The sequence below is a fragment of the Ambystoma mexicanum genome, chromosome 6p (assembly GCF_040938575.1).
Source record: "Ambystoma mexicanum isolate Mex_15411 chromosome 6p, UKY_AmexF1_1, whole genome shotgun sequence".
Taxonomy (NCBI): domain Eukaryota; kingdom Metazoa; phylum Chordata; class Amphibia; order Caudata; family Ambystomatidae; genus Ambystoma; species Ambystoma mexicanum.
Window position 1 is genome coordinate 1,373,101,831 of NC_090935.1, and position 22,519 is coordinate 1,373,124,349.

Sequence of the window (22,519 nt, forward strand, 5' to 3'; positions counted from 1 at the left end):
TGACCATCTTGACCATATCCAGTTGTTGACTGAGACAAAGTGATTAAGGCAGGCATCCCTTTCTTTAGCTGCAAGAATATGCTAGATTCTTGTTTTTCATAGAGTCGCACACAGTAAAGGAAAAAAGGATGTGGGTTAAAGTTTATGGCACTGAATAAGTTATTTAATGCTACATGCCCCACTTGGATTTTCTAGCAAGTACCAGAGTACAATCTTTGGTGCTTTCCCTTTCATACCTCAGTAGAAGTATATGGCCTAAAAGGATTTCTGTTCCTGCTTCATCTCTTGAGGGATGCGTCTTAAATAAACAGGTAAACAATACTGGGTGAACATTCAGCAAAATCTCAAATATTGGCAGTCCTCAAATCCTTTGGGATTCAGGCAAAGCTATTTGGGCTAAAATGTTAAATAATAGGGCCTGCATGGTTTGAAAACATCAGCCTTGTATCATTGGCATAACAAAATGTGGGGGGCTCCCTGTGCGCACTGCTGAGCCCCCCCCCCCCAGCTTGTCAGAGAAGTTCAAGCGGTACCACAGATGCTTGGGCTGGCCTGGGCAACCATGCAAGTGCAATGTGCATGATGATTATGGTGCTGCATTGGGCGCCACGGGCTGTACTAAGTGAAAGATGTACATTATTTTATGGAACCATACATATTTCACCTAGCATAGAAACAAGGGGACTGCACCTGGCCCCCAAACATACCTGGCCCACAAACATACCTGCCCCACTATTTGTGGCCAGTAACATTATCATGTGCCTGCCAGTGGTGGAGGCAGCGCCTGAAAAAACGTTTAAAATAGTGTGCAAATTCTGAATTATAAACCACTGATGCTGCAGTCAATCTATGCCAATATGACCATTGTAAATCCTTTGTGGCCCTACCCTATGTCAGTAATGGTCACTGCAAGCTCTGGGTAGGGTGAGTGGCGTACACATGAAAAATAATCTATATATTTTGTAGACTGTGCAAGTCCAGAAGAGAAAACACAAACAATTGTACAATATTGTGACTCACCTGCCTCTGACATATATATTACTGCAGCAAGTAGCACTGAAAACTATGTACATTGCTTTTTAAATTAGAACACACAAAATCAACATTATATTTTTAAAGATTGTGTGCTACAAGATAAAATGAGATTGCCAGGATGACACACAAGTGGAAAAGCAGGGATTTGGCCCAGTCAGCAATTTCAGGACTTCATTTTAGCCACAATATTTCCTTGTTCGTGTGGCAATGTGCAATGATTTCTGAATGTTTGACTTACATGAACTAAAATGAACTATTTTTAGACCTGACTTTTAAGGTTAGAAAATCACATGATGAACCAACTTATAAATATATGACTTGGGACTGATGCTGTATTCTGGAAAATGTAGTCAAAGTATGAAAGAGTCTAAAGGGCCCTGATACAGCATTATGGGACAACTAGGTAAAAGTTCTCAGTTAAAGTACTAAACCATCCATTAGACCTAGTGAGAAAGAAAGGCTTGGTGCTGCATTCCGGGAAACATGAATAAAGTACTAAAGCTCTCAAAAGACACAGAACAGTAGTGTTTTAGCTCCTGAAAGCTAAACATTAACATATATTAAAAGTGCCTAAATCACAGACTGTGCTCAAACACTGGCTTCACTGTTTAAAGTATGTGAACTTTGGCATATATCACATCACACTGTGCCTCATTTGAGAGCCACAAGTAGGGATGCACTAAAAGTTGAATAAGTTACAGTGTACACCATTGGAGAAATTTAAATTGTGAATAGACTAGTGTGGAACAAAATATAATAAATTTTAAGTTACTTACCTGTAACTATTGTTCTCCAGTTTTCCGATCGCCGCCAGCTCAGCCAAGGGTCGTCTCTCGGGAGATTGTCAAACCTGCACATCTTGGTGTAGGTGATCCAGAAAAGGATGCCCCTGGGCCCGGTTCCGGTGGTACCCCAGCTCCCCGTTGAGCCTCCAACAAAAAAGAGGAAGCCTCATCCGACACCCCCATTTCAGCCTCAATATCCGCATCGGGCCCTTTCTCCCCCACCAGACCCAGATATGGGACAGATACAGCCATGACTACGGACGAGGAGGAGGAGGATATTGTCGAAGCAGACGGCAGGTCTCTGCATTTGGATGCTCCACCTAGGGTATCCCCACCGGACGAGGTGGGGTCGTTGCTTGGGAGGATAGCTCAGGGGAACGTGCTCACCTTGGAAGCAAGACCACAGAGCAATGCAGGTTCGATCCCCGGGTCCGTGCTTTGAAATCTCTGGGTATTAAGCGTGTTATAAGTAACCAATAACAATTGCATGATCTCCAGAGCCTCCAAGCTATTCCAGCTTGTGCCCGAGAAAACCAGGAAGGAGGGTTTCTTGTACCAGAGGCGCGAGGAGAAGAGCAAGACCATCATGGCGGTGCCCCTTCTGGACGACATGTGGGAAGAAGCCCTGGCCATATATGAAGAACCCTTGCAAGACTCCAGCCAAATGGGGTCGGTCGGAGAAGAATTGTCGAGTGCCGGACTCAACACCCAAGTGCCTGGGGTCACAACCACCGCTGGATTTGGTGGTGTTGGTGGCTGGGAGGAAACGGTTGGCTAAGCCGTCTTTGTCGGTCCCTCCGGACAGCAGGGGGAAGAAGATGGGCGCCATGGGAAGGAAGGTGATTTACACCATGGCACCACTAGCCAGGCGGCAATGGCGATCCTAGCCGGGCACGACAGGGAGCTGTGGTACAAGCTGGGGCCTATTCTTGAGTTCCTCCCCTGAGATACGAGGATGGAGACAATCGCTTTCTTCCAGGGAGGGGAAGGATCGTCTGATCACGCCATCACAGTGGGGTTGGAAGTCGCTGACACACGGCTCTGGCAGATGGCAAACAGTGTCTGCCTTTGTCGCCAAGGCTGGATGAAGGCCACTAATTTCTGGCAGTCGGTCCAGGCAAAGGTGTTGGACATGCCTTTTGACAGGGAGAGCTTGTTTGGGAAGGTAGTCAATGAGTCCCCCCAGGCCATCAGGGCGGATACAAAGATAGCCCTCTGTCCAGCAGCATCAATCTTCTTTTTTGCTCTTCCAGGGGAAAGTCGAGCAGGTCTGCCAAAGTTTTCTCTTCTTCGAACCATCAGAACTCCAGATCCACGACTCAGGGAGCCTACAGAGGTCGTTCCCGGGCCTCCGGTAGCGGAGGACTGCGTCGTCGCCTGCAGGGCAGGACGCTGGCTCCGAAGCAGGCCTGAAGTGGGCCGGACCCTATGCGTGCTCCCCACTCGGAGGCCTGTTGACTACGTCCGTCAGCGATTGGAAGATCACCACCGACAGATGGGTGTTGGACGCTCTTGTCCAGAGGCACACCCTGGAGTTTCAACGCAGGTGTCCTCTGTTCCCTCCGTTTACCCGTCAGGAGCAGTACATCCCTCAGCTCCTGGAAGCGGTACAGGCCATGCTGTGAAAAGGGGCGATAGAGCTAGTTCCCCAACTACTCAGCGGCTCCAGAGTCTATTCCAGATACTTTAAGGTCAGAAAGAAGACAGGGGGCTGGAGGCCCATTCAAGACCTGCAACGTCGCACAAATACTTTAAGTCCCAAAAGATCAGGATGGTCCCATTGCAACACGTGCTAGGCCAACTGAAGGAAGGAGACTTCCCAATATTGCTGGTCCTGGAGGACGCCTATTTCCACGTCCACATCAGAGGTTTCTGCGTTTCGTTGTGCAGAGTCAGCACTACCAGTTCAATGCTCCATCTTTCGGATTTAAGTCGGCCCCTTGAGTGTTCAAAAAATACCTGGCGCCAGCAGCTGCCTATCTGCTTCTATCCAGGCCCGCTCGTGGGAGTTGGCCGTCGGACACACAAAGACCGTCCAGCTGATGATGGATCTGGGATTCTCAATCAACTATCCTTACTCCTGCTTAACACCATCGCAGTACGTGCTGCTCCTAGCAGCCACACTCAATACGGTGTCATGCCTGGCATCACCATCGGAGGAGAGGGTAGCAGCCATTCAAGGGAAGGTGCAGCAACTGTCGTTGATAAACTGCCACGGTGCGGGCTATCAAGTCGTTGCTCTGCATAATGTCATCCTGCATCTACCTCATCTGGCTCTGCAGGTTGCAAATGCAACCTCTTCAGGAGTTTCAGGACGCTCGATGGATACTGGTTTCCAGAAGCTTCGCCATCAAAATACACTCGACGACGAATTCCATCGGGCGATAGGATGGTGGGGGTCCACTCCAACATTGCCCGGGCACGGGTTTTAAAACCCTCCATACCAGGAGACGGTCAACACGGACGCTTCCCTGTAAGGCTGGGGAGCCCACACCGCATGTCTGCATGCCAGAGGCATGTGGTTGCCAGATGAGAAGGCTCATCCATATCAACATCCTGGAGCTACGGGCAGTGCTATGGGCCCTCGAGTAGTTCCTGCCGTCCCTGAAGGGCAAGGTGGTGAGGATCTTCACAGACACCACCACCACCACCACCATGTTCTACATCAGGAAACAGGGTAGCACTCGATCCCCAGCGCTCTCCAAGGAAGCGCACCATTGCAGGCTCCCTCAGCAGGGAGTTGCACTCCTGCTATGAGTGGGAACTTGAGCAGGACTAGGTGGACTGCATCTTCTTCAAATGGGGGCAGGCCAGAGATCGATCTGTTTGCAACGGCGGCAAACTCAAAATTCCGGAGGTTTGCCAGCAGATTCCTCCAATCGAGGATCCCGGGGGACACCTTGTCCTTCCCGTGGTAAGAGCTGTTTCTGTACATGTTTCCTTAGTTGCCTCTCCTGCTACGAGTCAAACAGTGCCAGTGAAGAATGATACTCCAATTTGGTACCCAGACCGCCTCAGCCTGTCAGCGTCACCTCTGGTCAAGCTGTTAGTGGTTCTGGATCATCTCACCAGAAGCGGCACAATCCTACATCACCACCCATGGTCGCTGAACAGGAGGGCTTACCCTCCTGCAGCCCTAGAGTTTGGAGGATACGAGTTGCCAGCGGACTGCAAGGAGATCCTCCAAAATAAAAGGGCGTTGTCGACCTTCAAGTGCTACGTCACAAGTGGAAGCATTTCGCTACGTGCTGCCGGTCACAGAAGATTACCCCTTTTAGGGTCACGGCCCCACATATCCTGCCGTACTTGCTATACTTGTCCAAGGCCATACTAGCGCATGCCTCCATCAAGGTACATCTTGCGGCTATCTCCCGCTACACCAGGAAGATCTTCGCCTTGGTCCCATCGACTCGTCAAGGAGTTTCTCAAAGGACTGCTTTCTGCCAGTGCCCCGGCGTGGGAACTCAACGTGGTTGTGATGAGGCTCATGTGGGCCCCCTTCGAGCCTCTGCATCAGGCCTGGCTCAAGTTCCGCTCATGTAAAACTGCTTTCCTGGTGGCCATCACCTCTGCTCAGAGGGTAGGTGAGATCCAGGCACTATCCTTCAAACCACCACCCTGACTTTCCACAAATCGAAGGTGGTGCTATGTACGCACCCCTCCTTAATGCCAAAAGTTCCGTCTGAATTCCACCTCAACAAACCTTTGGGGTTACCTGTTTTTTTTCCCCAAAACCTTTGTCGCCGGTGGAAAGGGCCTTGAATTCGCTGGACGTTGCTCATGCCCTAAGGTTCTATGGCACATGCAGAAAGAGTTTTCAGAAGACTTCACAGCGGTTTGTGAACTTTGGTCCCGTGAACCATGGGAAGGCCTTGTCATGGGTCGCCTGCTGCATCACACACTGTCCTCGGTTGGCTAACTGACTGCTGCCCGGCCGTCCGAGAAGAGCCCAATTCACCAGAGCGACCGCTGTGACGACGGCGTTCCCGTCTGGTGTGCCCCTGCTTCGACATCTGCAGTGCTGCTATGTGGAGATCCAGTCACACCTTAACTAAATTCTACTGCATCGACAGGGATTCCAGGGAGGTGTCCAGAGTCGGCCAAGCAATGCTACGCAACCTGTTTGCTTGAGGTGAGTCTGTTCCAGAGGTACATGGAATTGCTTCTGTGGGGCCTTTCCACCTCCCGTGGTTGTGTAATGTTGTACTGGTATGCATTTGTTATTCATGAGCATGTGAATCCATGCCAGATGCCATGCTGGAGAAGGAAAAAGTTCCTTACTATTGTTCTCCAGCATGGGACTGGCACAGATTCACATGCAAACCCTCCCTCTGCGGTTCTTCTTTGTCATACTGCCACTTTACGTGCTTACCACATCTTAAGATTGATGCCATAGATATGATATTTTATTTATATCGCGCTCGTACACAAGTGTTTCAGAGCGCGGGGGGAGGAGAGGGGGATTAGGGAGAGGGCTGTCACTGGATGGGAGCCTAAGGACCCAGAGGACAGTGATTGATTTAAAGGAGAAATACAGCTTGTAAGTGAAAGTGTTTTTTTCTTTTACCGAGGCGGGGAATATTCATGAGCATGTGAATCCATGCCAGACCCATGTTGGCGAATCAGTGAATACTCCTATTTCATCATAAAGTTATTTGTCTTTAGTCTTACTCATTGCAACTTGTAATTTAACTTCCCAAGATGCCTCTCGGTTGGGTGGGCTATACAAATTGCAAAATAAATAAAACTCTGCGTGCAAGGGCCAATGAGGTTATCTTATGCTCAATGTGTGGACAAAGGATGATATGCTGCAGACAAGGTGAGCACTAGCGGACAAAAGAAAATCAATGGCGCTTCAAAACTCGTATGTAAATTAGGTTAGATTTTCATATTTATGGCAAATCACTTACCTGTGCGACCCCAAGCATTTTCTTGCTGGACTTGCAGATTTCTTTTCTATGTTCCTGGGTGGGAACTTTTTTCCCCACACACCCTTTCTTTTGCTCGATCTATGGGAGTCTCTTTTGTGTGTCTCCATACTTTATTTTTGGAATCATACTTTCATATACATTTTTGGGCAACTTCACTTCACTGTTGCAGCTCGCAGCACTTTTTGTGCAGTGTTGCTAGGGAGTCCCCTGGGCTTCCCTTTTCATTTTCTCTTATTTTCCCTGTGTGACCTAATTTTACGAAGGATAGAGGGATAATTTTTATCCTTTCTACAATCCCCCTTGTGAGGTCAGCATACCCCACCTTATGTGGAGTGCTGAGGAGTTAACATAGTATCCCCCCTTCTCACTGTTCCTGAAGCATTTCTGTTACTGGCCTTCAATTACCTTGTCAGAACCCATGTTCAAGGGTAGAGGGATATTTTTTATCCTGTCGACATTTTATATTGTGAGATCACACCCCGCATTATGGGAATTGCTGAGGGGTTAACACACAGTATCCCTTTCTCAATGCTCCCGTTATATTTCTGTTACAGTGACAAGCATATTTTCACGGCTGGTTGCAGTGGACATGTTCTACCGACTTATGTAAATTTTACTCGCAGGCTGTCATCACAGCCGCGGCAATGCACACAAGGGTCACCATTTACAAGAAATGATGGCTGTGTTCTTTTATTGCAATTTTTCCTGTGCTTGTCGTTTCTTGGTCCTTCCTCTGCCATCCTGGGTGGGGGAGGTCCAGGTTTGACTTTGTCTTTGGTGGGAATCCTTTGTGAAGCCCGGAAACGAGGGAGGAGTCCAAAACTATGCAGTCCTTTGTCTTCTTGCATGACTGCCTGGAACCAGTCCTAACTTGGAGTCCTAATGGGGAGGCTAGTTGTCTTAAAAGGACAGCCACCCCCTAAATTTTGAATGTAGCATGAGTGACGATTGGCTGGGTTCTTTGATAAATTGCCTGGATCTGGAAGCTTAAGACAAGTCGATCACGGGAGCTTAATCCTATGACGAGAAGACACCTGTAGCTACTTCTAGTGACCGGAGATGCCTGCTGACTAACCACTGCCTGTGCTGATACTTTCTTCCATGTGACAGTAGTCCCAAAGATGACTCTGACCCTTGGTACTGGTGGGACCAATTTATCCTAAGACCACCTGCATTTCGAGCCATCTCACAACAAGCTGTGACCTTCCTGGGTTGCAAACCACCAATATTCTGGGACGTCGAGGCTGCGTGCTGTGCATCGCCTTCCAAAGAACAAAGCTCGCTTAAACTTCAGTGGACTCCTGCTGGACCTCCAGAAGCAAGATTTCATGAAGTCCCCTCACCAGAGTGTTGGACCGAGAAAGTGAGGAAAATCGCTCAGATGACAATCGTTCTTCATCTGGTGTCTTGAAAAGGGTGCCAAGATCACAGAGCCGTGAGAAGCACCGAAGAATCCTTTGCTGGGAACCTTTCCTCTCGACCGCTGCAAATTCCCATCCAGTGTCCTTTCTTTCGGCTGAAGACTCAGAATCCAGAGACTGGGTCCTGTAGCTGCTGCATCGTGAAGACATCTGTCTAAAAAGTCTTCACTGCTGAGGTACTGTGTGGCTTGAGGTAATGCTTACCTAAAGTCGTTGTGTCACTCCTGTGTGGCTAAGGCAGTGATTCGTATAGTTAAACCAGACAATTCAACCAGGCCTAATGCTGGAACACATGCAGGGAGCCTTCTACAAAGTCCCTGAACCCTTTTACCAACTCTAAAGTTGTTCTAAGATGACATCCTCTGGAATTCTGTTTTCCTACAAATTATCTTTACATATATGAGTATATAAGTGTTTCTTTGTGGACCATATGTATGCTACATGTTATTTGTACCTTCCCACGCCCTCTCTCCCTCCAGAGAGAAGCCTGGCTGCTCTGCCATACCCATCTCTATATTGGAGTTTATGTATTGCCCAATAAACTTACTTCGGTGGACTTTAGAAAAACTGTCCCACCAGTGTGCAACTGCTTCTGAAAACTTGCTTTTTCCCTCCCTAGATTTGTTCCCTTTTTTTTACTGGCAATGCCGTCCAGATTACAACAAGTGTTAACGATAGACAAGCACTACAAATGACCACATTTGCATTTACCCAATTGTTGGCCTCTGAATTTCAGCAGTATCTTTGGTAGAGCAAAAGATATCTTATGCCATAGAATGACCCCCCATCTGTGCAGAAAATATGTTTTCTAATTTTCTATTCATTTTATTTTGCAGTGCTATAACGGGTTTTCACCTATGCCGAGCAGTGCATTCCTTTTTACCAAGTTTGCCATTTAGACATTGTCTGGGGCAAGGCACAAGTATTTTGGCAGCCTGCTCATTATGTTTAAAAGTATTGTGGACATAGTTAGGTCAAGTACTGAGTCAGGATAATTATGTTTAGCAAGTGTTTTTGCTTTTGAGACACACATTTGCATATTGCATTCATAAGTATTAATTGGGAGTCCACAGAGCCTCACTCTCAAAAGGGTTGTGTGCAGTACTTTTATGAGGGAGAGAATGAATGTTTATGTGGAATTAAAAAAATGCACACTCCTATTCTGAACAGAGACGTGCAGCAGATCTGTTTAATTTTGGTGCGAGGCATTAGTAAACATTTCTAGCATCTTCACAATATATTGTTAAAATAGTAAAACGCCTATAACCATCATTTTTAAATGGCACATTGCAAGTCTTGACACTCAAAATGATTAGCACAGTTGCTTCAGAAATGACAAACAGAACACGATGATCGCCAAGCAGTCACAGGCCTAGCAAGTATCCTCTGCACCCCCCGGCATGATAAGACTACACGAATGTACGGGCAATGTAGGCCAGCAGAGTCTAACATGGTAGCATGCAGCACTTCTGGGGCAGAGGAGACGGCTCTTCAGTAGCAACCGTGCTTCCATGGGCCTCTCGTGCTCTGCCAGTTTTAATTGCAAAATTCAGGGCGTCACGCACAGTGAAGTCACGTCACTTTCATGACAGCCATTCGTATTGCAGATCAGCTCAGCAGTAGCAAACCACCTGACTTAGAAGCAAATTATCAATTGCTGATGCACTCATTTTCAGGGGGCCGACATCCGGAGAAGGAACACTGTGTCCCTTAGACATGATCTTGTTGCATCTGCTTGCAGTGTCCCTACCGGCTCGGTCAAGCGCAGTGGGATCCGTTGGCTTGGCCGAAGTCGTTCATGCCAAGCCATGGCCCACTGGTGTCCGGGCCGGCAATTTCACCGCAGCGTCAGCGCGGTGAAGAAATAAGTACAGCATCTTCAATCATAACTCCTCCCACTTCACTGGGGTAGATGTCTAGGTGGGAAAAGATACCTGTGAGCCCTCTTCCTCTCGGTTGTCCTTAAGAGTGGTTAGACAAAGAATTATGGTGTGAAGAATCATCAGGGGATCTCAACCTCTTGCAGTGTTTCTATTTTTGTCCTTCCAGACAGGGAACCGTTCCTCTGTGCCAGTCCAAGCCAGAAGACCTAAAAAGGGTCTGATTATCACCTCTCTCTTCATGGAGGAAAGTGAAAAGTTTTGCTTTACGTTCTCAAAGCCCCTCTGGGTACATCCATTGGCACGTGTGCAGTCCTGCACATCGTGGCCTTCACCAAGACAGTAAAGGCAAAGGCAGTGTGGCTCCGAAATTGACATTTGACGCATGCAATCCACACAGGGTTTGAACCCCGAAGTTCTAGTCGTATTCAGTATTGCAACAATTTCAAGAAACACAAAAATATTCGGTTAAACAAACAATATTTTAGAGCAGTATTTCTAAAGCAAGCAATGTGCATGGATGTAAGGAAATGAGGTCACAGGGTGCAGTGCCTCTATATATACTGGCATCGACAGCAAGTCTGGCACAGGCACCTAGAGGTGCACCCCCCCTAGAAGATGCACCCCCCTAGAAGCAGAAAGGTTTGTGAAGAGCAGCAGCGCTGGGAGATGTATCAAAATATCAAAGATGAGGAATCTATGCGAGGAAGGAGTCCATTAAAAAGGAGTATGTACGGATATGGGAAGGCTAGCAGCTATTGGTGCAGCCAGCATGGACATCTATGGGCGCCAGCAGGAACACATTTTTGTACTAGCATATATTGTGGGAAAAGGCCTCATGAAAATGCCTTGGAAGATGCTCCTCTGCACTGTTGGTGACTTGCATCTATTAGACTTGTCCATTATTTACCCTACAAAACGGATTGCAAATTGTGTGGCTTTTAACCCACAAATAAGTGTGCTGACCAATGCATCACTTTGCTCCATTATTTTAAAAAAATGTTCAAACTCTTAGTTGGTTCAGGCAGCGTCGCTACTCTTGGTCGCCCACCACATCTTTGTAGGAAACACGTACATACTTCAACTAAAAAAATTCACCAACCCTTACAAGGATATTGGAACTGGTTGAAATAGGCCAGCACACAAAGCCACTAGTTTGCTAGTAAAAAGTCTCAAATTAGGGTGATCAATTTTTTAAATGACAGTTTTCATATATGCCCAAAATGTCTAAAGTGAGATGTATGTGAAAATGTCTAGCATTGAGGATTCAGTCTTGCAATGGAGTGTATTCCAAAGAGCATGCACATCTACCAAAGATACAATTCTAGTGCACAAAACCAAGAAGCAACCACCAAAAGAGTAAAGTGGCCCATTAGGGCGATTCCAGTACTCTTTGTCCTAGATTAACCGCCATGGCTACTACTGGCTGGAATAAGGACAACAATAGAATAGATAATAGAACAACAATGCTGCCACTAAATGTTGTATATCCCTCTGGACACGTACCTCGACCAACACCGTAAATGATAGACTGCAATCACTCATTTCTTAGAGGTTTTTTCCAAAATTAAGGTTGTGCATACTAAATGCTGCAGGGTTTGCATGAGGGGGTTTTGTGAAGGAAGGAGAGCAATTATGTATTACCAAACTTTCCATGAAGATACTTTCTCCTTATTCTTGAATCCTGCTCTCTCCTCCTTCTAAACTGGTTATTGGGAAAGATTTTCATTTAGCTGCTTTTCTCCCATAGGCTTCTATAAGACACCCTCTCCTTTTGCTATGTTTGGACTCTAGAACCGATGTTTTGGAGGTAACTAAAGCCTTATGCTTTACTTTCCTTGACCACCTGCTCATTCCAATGGGGGAAAACTGATCAGTTCACAAGACTATCAGCACCAAGTCTATCTTTGTGAATGTGTTTTTTTACAATTGCACACATTACCTTAAAGTGAAGTGAGGATACTTTGTACCCCAATATCTTTTTCTGCAATGGCTTTTTTGTTACTTTTACAATGTGCCTAGGATGAGCTGGTGGCCACTGATATTTTTCTACTGTGTTTATGTAATTTTACTTCTGCACTTTTGCATTTACCTCAAATTGCTACTAAGGTTGGCTAGCTCCTAGGATGGCTGGGACAAGGTTTTCGGCTCGTCATTTGGCCATATTGTTCCTCTGGCCATCTTCCTGCCTTCTCAGGTCAGGAAATTCCATATATGGAATGCGCTTTCCTGGGGAATGCGGCTGCTTTAGCAAGCAAAATGGTGGTTTGTGTGTGAGCCTGGATGTGGGGGGAGGGGCAGTACACCTCCTAGCAACTGAATGTCTGTTGGGGGGCAGATAATGTGGCCAGTGACTATCCATGACTGGCTAGACACTTAGTTTGAAAAGTACAGATCCTTACCATTGGTGGGCTTGGGCAATCTCCTTGCCAAAGCCTTGGATCGAAGGAGCGCTCCTGCAGCCATTCCACAGATCATTGGAGCCAAGGCCTCTATGAAGAGGAGCAGCAAGTTGACAACCTGAAGACAACCCCTGAAGCGGACCAACACCTGTGAAATCCTGGTGAAGCCCTGATCCTCTGCCTGATCTCAAGAAGAGCCTTGTCGGTGCTTTGACCCCTGGACCGGTGGGAACAACCATTCGCAACCCCTGCTTGAAGATCCAGGCCATCTGAGCCTTCGGAAATGTCCCTGGACCGACCAGAGCACTGGCCAGCACTCTCTTGGGTAACCTCGCTATAGGGGGCAGTCTTCCGAGTGCGCACTTGGAACTTTTCAAATCTTCAGCCTGTACAACAAAATAGCTGCGCTTGTGTTGTTAGACTTATTGCATCAGCGGAAGCCATGCAGGATCTGCTCCTTTGTTTATCCCTAGAAGATCACCTGCGCAGGCTGGCTGGTGACTCCTGTTGCATTCAGCCTACTTCACAGCCTTTAAGTGTCCTTAGGCCGCCGGCACCATAGAAGTCTTCATCTTGTCTTTGGGTGTTCAGCTGGAAGGTGTCTGAACAGATTCCTAAGCACTGCGATCAACCAAAACAATTCCTGCACCGAAAAGTGCACCTTCCTCTACTGTAAAAAGCACAGAAGATTGTCTCCAACCGATTCCAGAAGCTCAGCAGGTGGAGAAATCAGAGTCAGGGAAGTTAAGCTAACATTCCTGTTTCTATTACCCCCATGCCCCATTTAATGCTATGAAGAACTGGGGTTCCTACGTCTTAATTTACCCACAAAGCCCCAAATCATCTTTGGGTTTATCTCAGTAAGTATTGGGGGGACTATTCTGTGGTTATTCTAAGTGACTTTACTACATTTCATGGATATACATTCTTACCTGCGTTTTACTGGGTATTGAAGTAGATGAACTAGTTACTCTTACCTTGTAACGTTCTTTCGATGGGATGTTCCTCCGACGTATTCCTTATCTTAGATAGAAATCCTTCAGCTTTGCTGGCCTCGGAAAATTTTTTCGCCAGAGGGCGCTGCGCGTCGATGATCGCCGAGTCGATGACCCTCGACGGCCTCCGTGCCGACGTCGACGTCATCCTGCCTATAAAGGCCGCGCGCAGCGTCCGTTGCTCAGTTCCGTTTTGTAGTCCCCAGTAATGTTTTTGGATTAGACTAATCACCTTGAAGGAGCATAGGCTGCAAACCCACAGGAAGTCATACTGCGGGGATGGATGGGAGGGTCGATAAGGAATACGTCGGAGGAACATCCCATCGAAAGAACGTTACAAGGTAAGAGTAACTAGTTCTTCGAAGGGATTGTGTCCTCCGACGTATTCCTTATCTTAGATAGACTCCCATAGCAGTGGTATTGTGACTGGAGGCGGGAGTAATAAAAGTTATGTTACCCTTCCAGAATGGACAGAGTGTAACACAGCCTTGCCGAATCTAGTTTCTTGACTAGAGGAGGAATCCAGGCTATAGAATTTGGTAAATGTATGTGCGGACGACCATGTGGCAGCCGCACATATATCTCGAATTGGCACCCCTCTTTGAAGGGCTGAGGATGTTGCGATACCCCTGGTAGAATGAGCCCTTAGATTTTGAGGAGGCTCCTTTCCTGCCAATTTGTAGCACTCCAGAATGGCTAAAATAATCCATCTGGAGATGGTTTGTTTTGTTATTGGAAGGCCCAACTTATGTCCTGCATAACCTACAAAGAGTTGGTCTGCTTGTCTGATCTTAGCCAATCTGCTGATATAGAAGCTCAAGGCTCGCTTAGGGTCCAGCCTGTGCAGTCTCTCTTCCTCCTTCCCCGGATGAGGAGGAGGGTAGAAAGAAGGTAATATAATCTTCTGAGTGATGTGAAACTCCGAGACTACCTTCGGGAGGAAGTTAGGCTTCACCTGAAGAACAACTTTGTCCTTGTAAAAGATTGTATGTGGAGGTTTACACGATAAGGCTTGCAACTCGCTAACCCTTCTAGCAGATGTCAATGCTATTAGCAAAACAGTTTTGAGGGTGAGAAGCTTCAATGAACAAGAGTGTAGTGGTTCAAAAGGGGCACCCTTTAGGAAGTTTAAAATTAGGTTTAAATCCCATAAGGGAACTTGAAAAGGTTTCGGGGGATAAACATTAGTTAATCCTTTTAGGTATTGTATTACCAATGGAATTTTGAAGTATGAAGGCTCCTCTGCAGTGCGCTTAAAGATTGATAGCGCTGCGAGATAGCCCTTAATTGTGCCAACCTGTAGGCCTGAATTAGCCAGGTAAAGTAAGAATGACAACACCATAGGTGTACCACAAGAAAAGGGTTCAATATTCTTTTCTCTGCACCAGCTGCAAAATTTGTTCCAACGGCAGCGGTATAGAGTTTTAGTTGCCGGCCTTCTGGCCGAAAGCAACACCTCCATAACATCATCCGGAAGGTCCCAATCCTTGTACCTCAACCTTTCAGACACCAAGCGTGAAGGTTGAGGGTCTTGATGGCTGGATGGAGAACCTGACCTTCCTTCTGCGAGAGAAGATCCTCTCTGTATGGCAGTCGAATTGGAGGGCAGATGGACATGTCTAGAAGGTCCGGGTACCACGTTCTCCTGGCCCAATCCGGGGCAATTAGGATCATGGTCTTCCGAAACCTTCTCAACCTCCTGATCATTTGAGGAATGACAGGGACCGGAGGGAACGCGTACAGAAGTGGGAACTCCCAGTCCACTACGAACGCATCTCCTAGAGCTCCTCTCGGGGGAAATTCCCTTGAGCAAAATCTGTCGCACTTCCTGTTGATACTGGTGGCGAACAGATCCACTTGAGGGGTTCCCCAAAGGGCGAAGATCTCTTGAAGGACTTCCTGAGCTATCTCCCACTCGTGAGAGACTGTGCTCTGCCTGCTCAGAGCGTCCGCTGTCAAGTTCTTCTCTCCGGCTAGGTGAATTGCCGATAGAGAGATTCCTTCCTGAATTGCCCAAAACCAGAGCTGCATCGCCTCTCTGCACAGTGGTAGTGAGCCTACGCCTCCTCTTTTGTTGAGGTAGTGCATGGCCACTGTATTGTCCGTCATTATTAGGACGTTTCTTCCCCGTACAGACGGCAGAAAAGCCTTCAGCGCTAGTCTGATGGCTCTCAGCTCCAACAGGTTGATATGTAGTCTGGACTCCGATGGAGACCAACGACCGCTGATGGTCAAGTCGTTGGCGTGAGCTCCCCACCCCGTGAGTGAGGCATCCGTGACTACTGTTATCTCCGGCCATGGTTGCCAAAACATTTCTCCTTTCAGGATGTTCTCCCGACAGGCCCACCACTGAAGGTCTCGGGCTACTTTGACCGGGATCCGAAGGAGATCTGTCATCCTTCCTGAGAACTGTGACCACTGAGTTCTCAGTGCCCACTGGAGGGATCTCATTCTCAGGCGAGCCTCCGGCACGAGGAATATGCAGGATGCCATGAGGCCTAGCAACCTCAGAAAGTCGTAGGCTGGGAGATATTGGGCATTCTGAAATCTGATGACCATCTGCAGAATATCTCGAGCCCTCACCTCTGGTGGCAAGGCTTTTCCCAGGGAAGTGTCCAGGACTGCTCCAATGAATTGGAGTCTCTGTGATGGTATCATCTGTGACTTCTTTAAATTGAGGGAGAAGCCCAGCTTGTGAAGGAAGTGGCAAACATAATCTAGTTGTCTCTGAGCCTGTTCCGAAGATACAGCTCTGATCAACCAATCGTCTAGGTAAGGGTAGACATGAATCCCTTCCCTCCTTAGACTTGCAGCCACAACCGACATTAGCTTGGTAAAGACCCTCGGGGCGGAGGTTAGCCCAAATGGCAGAACTCGAAATTGATAATGAGAGCTGCCAATTGCGAACCTCAGGTATCTCCTGTGCCTGGGATGGATCGGCACATGGAAATAAGCGTCCTGGAGGTCTAGAGATACCAACCAGTCCTGAAGCTGGAGGGCCTGAAGGATCTGAGAGAGAGTCACCATCTTGAACTTGTCCTTTCGGAGGAATTTGTTCAATTCCCGTAAGTCTAAGATGGGTCTCAGTCCTCCGTCCTTCTTCGGTATTATGAAGTAGGGGGAGTACCAACCCTTGTTCCTTTCCGCTACAGGTACCAGTTCTATGGCACCTTTCTCTAGCAGGTCTAAAACCTCCTGCAAGAGGAGCGGATCTGGAAGCTTCAAAGGGTTGTTCCCCGGTGGATGACTCTGAGGGATATGTAGGAAGGGCAGGCAGTAACCTTGGGCCACTGTCTCCAGAGCCCAAGCATCTGACGTAATAGCCTGCCATTCCGTCAGATGGTGAGTTAACCTGCCCCCTACTGGTGTTCTGTGAGGGGAGACCTCAGAGTGGTTTTGAAGCGGCTGATGCAGTTGCCGAAGGTAAAGTGGCTCCTGCTCCTGCGGGTGCGGCTTTCTTTCCCCTACCCCGTCCACCACGGGTAAATCTTCCTTGGCCTCTTTGAGCCGGTCGTCCCCTGCCCCTTCCATATGAGGAATAGTAACGAAAGGACCGTCCTCTCCACGATGATCCCGAAGGACGAAAGGTATTCTGACGGATAGCAGCTCCCAATGACTTGGCTGCTGCCTTGGACGTTTGCAGTTTCTCCAAACTGTCATCCGCCTTCTTTCCAAAGAGGGTAGAACCGTCAAAGGGCATATTCAAAAGCCTGGTCTGCACGTCAGAGGCAAAACCAGACTTCCTCAACCACGCATGCCTGCGGATTGTGGTACTTGCCGCCATGGCCCTGCTGATACTGTCAGCAGAATCTAGGCCAGTTTGTAGGGTCTCGCACATCGCATCTTTACCATCCCTGATGATGTTTAAAAATGCGTCCCTTTCCTCTCCTTCTTGGAGGCAGTCAGCCGCTGATGAAGCGCACTCCCAAAGGGTGTGGCTGAACCTAGCGAGCGTACAGGTCGCGTTAATAGACTTTAACGCCATGCTACAGGCAGAAAAAACCTTCTTAGCCATGGCATCATACTTTTTGTCATCCCTATCCTGCGGAGCAGTGGGGTATGCAGATGTGCTGCCTGATGAGGTTGCAGCCTGTACAACCAAGCTCTCAGGAGTAGGGTGTTTTGACAAATATTCAGGGTCAGAACTAGCCACCCTGTATTTTGTTGACAGTTTTTTATTTACTGCCGGGATAATTTCTGGCGTTTCCCAGTTTGTCAAAATCCTTCTCTGTAGAGCAGAGTGAAATGGAACCACAGGATCCTCCTGTGGGCCCTTGTCCAGTATGTCAGTGAGGTCATCCTGCTGAAAGGCAGGAGAAGGTGCAGACCAACCCATAAATTCTATGATTCTAGACATCAGAGCTCTATATGGAGTCTCCGCATGTTCTCCTGGGTCTGGTTTGATAAATTCTGCTTCAGGAGAAGTGTCCAAGCCACTAGCTTCCTGAAGTGCATCCTGAAGATTTTTTAATCTTCCTTCCTCAGAGGCGAAAGTCTCTGGCTCTGGTGATGTGGTCCTCTGTAAATCAATATCTTGGTCTGAATCCTCCCTTTCCTCAAAAATCGAGGTTAAAGGGGGATACATTGGTTTTTGGAATGGTATAAACCCCATTTCCAATGCAGAAGGAGCCATCATCACAGGCCTTGAAAACGTCGATGTCGTCGACACCGACGTGAAAGTACTCGAAGGCGCCGTGAAAAGCGTCGAGAAATGTGTACTAGGCCTCGAAGAACTCGAAAGGATCGGAGTCCTGCTCGAGAACGACGTCGACGTTCTCGGCGTCGAGTCGGAGGTCTTTTGTCTAACCGTTGGCTGTGGAGTAGCCGCGGTTCTTTCCTTCACCGGCGTCGATATCGGCGTCGACGTCGGCGTCGACTCGATCGACTGATGCGCCGATGAATCCTTCGACAACGGCGTCGATGGCGCCGACCTCTGTTTCGAAGGAGTTTTCGACGATGGCGTCGATGATGCTTTATCTCCCGATGGCTCGAGGCGCTTTCGGGTTGACTTTTCCGCCGGGTACTGCGACTCGCGGCGTTTAGATTTTTTGGGTTTTTTACCCGGGGTATCACCCTCAGCTGTCTTCGAGGGGGACGAGGCCGCTTTCTCGAAGACGCTTAGCATCTTTTTCCTGAATTCCTCCCACTCAGCTTGCGAGCTGCGTTTTGTGGGGCAATGAACTCTCTCAGGAGAACTCGACGAAGATGACGAAGGGGATCTCCTACGTCTCTTCTTCGAGTGTCTCGATGTCGACGAGTGGTGGGAGCCACTTCGTGATCTAGATCGAGAGTGTTTTTTATGGTGAGGAGACGAACGTCTCGACTCTACCGAAGAAGCTTTCGAGGAAGTTAAAGTTGACCTACCTCTCTCGAGCTTCCCCCTACGCTCCTTCAAGGCTTTCGCCGTCATGGAAAGGCATTCCTCACACTCCGAACTCTGGTGCGTGATTCCCAGACACCACAAACAGACCCTGTGAGGGTCCGTCAACGACATTTTCTTCCCGCAGTCTCGGCACTTTTTGAAACCGGACCGAGGGGTCGTCGGGTCGGAGGAGGATGCCATCGATATCGATGGTAAATAGTAGTTATTATATACGTTATCTTGACGAGAACTGAGCAACGGTGTTCCGAGGCACAACGAAGCGCGGAAAAACGGAACTGAGCAACGGACGCTGCGCGCGGCCTTTATAGGCAGGATGACGTCGACGTCGGCACGGAGGCCGTCGAGGGTCATCGACTCGGCGATCATCGACGCGCAGCGCCCTCTGGCGAAAAAATTTTCCGAGGCCAGCAAAGCTGAAGGATTTCTATCTAAGATAAGGAATACGTCGGAGGACACAATCCCTTCGAAGCTTTCTTCTCCTAATGGTGAATGCATATATCTGTTTTATAGTAAGTGTTTCGATACCAGATGTTTTACTTGCTTAGTGTGTATTTTAAAGGCCTAATGAATCATTTTATATTTTTGTACCCGTCTAACTTGCATAACTGGTGTTGACTCCTTGTAGACCTAGACCACTCTTACAGCCCTCCTGAAACTAAGCCTTGCCACGCTGCTGTCTTACCTTAATTGGGTTTGGCTAGTATGCCGTCTCCCTGCTCATAATTGAGTAGCCTCCCAGAATCTTGGAGAACACTTGCTGAGTATTTGATTGCACAGATCAAATATGTTGGGCAGACCCTAGTTTGGTTTGAGATTTCTCCACATTTCCTTTTGGTGGCCACATTTTGTTAAACTGTACATGACCTTTAGATGCTTTAATGGCGTCACCATGTTTGTAATGGAACCGCCATGTTAGATTAATTTGATCAGATACTTCAGGTAAAATACTGCAATGTACTACTCCATATTTCAATGGCCTTCTCGGGTCTCTCGTCGTCACCCGTGCGCTAGCATCCCTAAGCAATGTTGCAGTGTTTGTTGTGTTGGTTTTGGGGTTCCATCTTTCCAATTGTGGAGAGGAGAGTGGTGGGTTTAAAGTTGGGGTACAAAATGCACTTCGAACTATAGCAGCACTTTAAAATCACGGACGGAGGGAATGGAACGACGGGAGGTACATTTTGGCTTCTACGGGTGGGCTGGTGGTGGAGGTGCAGAAATGTTTTGTATCAGGAGTATGGGTGAGCTCAAGTGCCTGAGTTGGAATGTTAGGGGCCTGGGGAATCCGGTTAAGAAGAGGAAACTTTTGCTCTATGTGGAACGCCACAAAGCTAAACTTTTGTTCCTAGAGGAGGCCCAGTCCCTGGCTGCATGATGTGAGGGATTTGCCAAATGTTGGAGCAAAAACAGGATTTACACTATGTACTCCACGCAATCCAGGGGAGTGATGATCTTACTCTTCCATTCAGGTATAAGCAAGCCATTACAGATCCATTGGGAAGGTATGTTTTGGTATGTGGGGAGATGGCGGGTAGTGAAATTGTCCTATTAAATGTATATGGTCCTAATGTAGATTAAACCGCATTTTATGCTGAACTCAAATATGTTGGCGCTCTACCTGTACCCATAAAGTGGGGTGGAGACTAACACCATTCTAGATGTAGATCTGGACAGATATGGGCGCACACATTTACGCAGCCCTAGAGTGCTCACAAGAGCCGCTCAAATTATTCACAGCAGTGTCACAGAACTGGGTATGGTAGATGCGTGGAGGGCCCTTAAACCTCACTCTCTGGCATATTCCTTCTACTCCTCAGTGTATTATTCCTTCTACTACTCAGTGCATGATTCCTCCTCCCGGATTGATTTGTGGCTTGTCTCTGATGTTCTTCTTGGGGTGGGGGATTACTGGAGTATACATCTTGCCTAGGTCATTCGCTGATAACTCCCCCGTCCCACTTACACTGCAGAGGGATGGACTACCTAGTCCCCCCCGTCCCAACTGGTGCTTTAAGTCCCAGGCATTTCTCGATGTAGCCTTTGAATCCAACCTTCGGGATCATGTCCTACTATACTTTCAGACCAATGAGGGGTCGGTGACTTCAATGGCCATGCATTGGGAGGTCTTCAAGGTTTACATTCGGGGATAGAGTTAGCCACTGGGTTTGGGGTTCTTAAGACTATCCGGCATGACATTGTGAACAGTGAAGACTCTTCATCGCCTGGAGCAACAGCACTCCACTCAAACCCCTTTCGCTACACTTGCCTAAGTCAGTGAAGCGCTGGATACTTTTAGAGCCCATGCGGAGAGGGAACCCAAGTTCCTGGATGGCCCGGCAGCAGCAGGGCACTATGGGGGGAGCAAACACTTTGGCAGGCTGCTGGCACGGGTGGTACACCAGGCGAATGGGAGCCGGTACATTCTGCTCATTAAAGACAATTCCGCTGACGTACTATACAGGCTAACTGATGTTAAAGTCTTTGAAACCTTCAACGCTGATCTATATATCAACAGGACACATGCTTGCCAGCCTACGTAACAGGATTCCTTGACGGTCTTCCACTTACATTGTTGTCCACAGAGGAGACTGCTCAGCTGGACATCCCAATCTCCCTGGAGGAAATGGATTGGGCAATCAAGGCTTTACCGACTGGGAAAGTCCCCGGCCCTGATGGCCTGACCGCCAATATCTATAAGCACTTCAAGTCCATCCTAGTTCCCCATCTACACAAGGTGTGGGTTGAGGCCCTTGAATAGCAAAAACTTCCCAGCACCATGACGGAAGTGGTCATCACTGTTCTGAAACCTAACAAGCCAGTGGAGGAGTGTGGTTTCTAGTGTCCCCTTTCGTTGATAAATGCAGATGTTAAAATGTTTGCTAAAAGATTGGCTATGCGGCTAATGCCATATATGCCCCATTTAATTCATCCTGACCAGTCAGGCTTTGTACATGGGGGGTCGACGGCACTCCACTTGCGCCGACTCTTTATTATCCTTGCACAGATAGACCCGGGAAGCTCAAGCAATGGCAGCCACACGGGACATTCAAAAAAGCCGTTAATTTGGTCTCCTGGCAATTCACGTATATCACCTTGGAGAGAAGTAGGTTTGGCCCCCACTTTATAGCAGGTGTGCGTCTGCTGTATACGTTGCTGCTACACATTGCCAGGGGTACACGTCAGGGCTGCCCTTTTTCCTCTCCTATTATTCGCCATCACCATAGAGCCACTGGCAGACCTCATCAGGCATCGCCATAGACACTGAGGCACCCGACTGTCTGGTGAACCAGACCCGATCACTTTATGCCAATGATGCGTTAGTGTATGTCCGAGACCCCGGGAACAGCCTAGCCACGATAATTCATGACGTTCATGAGTTTGGGGAGCTGTCTGGCCTGCGTGTTAACTACACCAAGCCAGAGGATTTTCTTGCGATGGACGCCGTAGCTAAAACATATGACTTGTTTGGATTCTCATGGGCCCCAACTAAGATACGATACCTGGGGATTGTGGTAACTATGCAATAAACCAAATGAAGGTCTCAAGAACACAGTTTAAAAATGTACCCTATCTAGTCCTTACGACCCTCTGCAACACAACCATGGAACAAATATAGGTTAAGATCCAAGTATGAAACTGATGTTACATAAAAAAACATTTGGCAAAAAGGCAGGTATCACCACCTGCTAT

General features: G+C 47.9%; 1 protein-coding gene across 3 annotated transcripts in view; it reads right to left on the reverse strand.

Annotated features, from left to right (window-relative positions):
* Positions 1-22,519, reverse strand: part of TNKS (tankyrase) — a 2,071,987-nt gene that overhangs the window by 58,579 nt on the left and 1,990,889 nt on the right. The window lies entirely within an intron of this gene.